Here is a 1366-nt window from a genome sequence, read left to right as displayed (position 1 = left end):
TCCCCTATTGGCTCTCAGCTCCGGTCATTCTATAGTTGCCTGGTGACATTAGCCACAGCCACCAGGTTGTACCAAAACCATCCCATCTGGGTAGCTGATGCCAGTATCTGCTACAGCCAGGAAGGCCTCATGTGACCTTGTAGGAGAGTACTATAAACCACCTGAGTCACACTGATAATGGTAGTGACAGCAACAGTAGAGGATGTGGAGAAAGAGGGAGACACTAGGCAGCCTCCTTCCCTCCTCCACTTCGTCTCTCTATTCGTCTTCTTCCCTCCACTCTTCTCTTCTTTGTTGCCTTGCTGTCCTCCTGCCCCAACAGATGGGTTCTTCAATGCCTTCTGGCATAAGGAAGGAACCTGATTGGTATTGCCAAATCTCTCGGGTGGTGGGACAGGATTCTTCTCTAAAACATGAGTGGGGTCCGGTTTCAAGATCCAGGACCTGATGTGGCCAATGGCCATGATGTAGGGGTCAATCAATCAATCAAGCATATTTATAGAATGTTTATTGTGTGCAGAATACTGTACTAAGTGCTTGGGAGAGTAAGATAAACGGGGTTCATTCATTCAATCGATCATATTTATTAAGTGCTTAGTGTGTGTAATGCAGTGTCTGGGCAGAGTACAATATAACATCTTTCTCAGGGTCGCAACTGGAGAGTTTCCAGTACTCTACCAGTCTCTACTATGGGAGGGAGACTCAAGCAGAGTGCTTCATGCCCATTCCATTCCTAGCTTGAGTAGTGGCTAGTGAGTGGAAGGCATTCTGCTACAAGTCAAAATCCACCTGTGCTGGGCAGTGGTGTCATGGGAGAGAGTCAAGGGTGGATACTCAAGTTTACTGCATGGAAGGAGGCGATGGCAAAACATCTCCATATTTTTACCAAGAAAACTCTATGGATATCCTACCACAACGATTGCAGATGGAGTTGGGGCGTTCTGGGAGAGTTATGTACAAGGCGTCACTGTGGGTCGGAGATGACTCGACAGCAAAAGACTAGACAAGACAATATAACAACAAACAGACACATTTCCCAGCCCATGAGGAGCTTGCAGTTTAGAAGAGTCTAGGTCGCAGTTTGGGGTTTTAGGGATCTAATATTGGGGTTCATGGGGCGGGGAGGGAAGCAGGGAGGAGGGTGAGGAGGTTTCCAAATGCACTGAATTGCTACAATCAATGGCAACAATATTTAAGTATGACTAGGAACAGGACACTCTACTAGCTTATCAGAAGCTGGAGAAAGATTAAAAAATTAACAGTACTGACTACTGAGTATGAAGCACTGTACTAATCACTTGGAAGAGTTCAGTAAAAATGAGAAGCATGTTCCCTGAACAATAAGGAGTTCACAATCTAAAGGGAG

General features: G+C 45.9%; 1 non-coding gene across 1 annotated transcript; it reads left to right on the top strand.

The window, feature by feature from the left end:
- The first annotated feature begins 637 nt into the window (after window positions 1-637).
- Window positions 638-779, top strand: LOC114815670. Its single transcript, XR_003763474.1, has one exon. It is a non-coding gene; the product is annotated as a small nucleolar RNA SNORA7 (small nucleolar RNA).
- Window positions 780-1366: the final 587 nt, after the last annotated feature.

Source organism: Ornithorhynchus anatinus, chromosome 1, assembly GCF_004115215.2.
Source record: "Ornithorhynchus anatinus isolate Pmale09 chromosome 1, mOrnAna1.pri.v4, whole genome shotgun sequence".
Classification (NCBI taxonomy): domain Eukaryota; kingdom Metazoa; phylum Chordata; class Mammalia; order Monotremata; family Ornithorhynchidae; genus Ornithorhynchus; species Ornithorhynchus anatinus.
The sequence above is the reverse complement of the archived record's forward strand: the minus strand, read 5'-3'. Positions and strand labels throughout refer to the sequence as shown.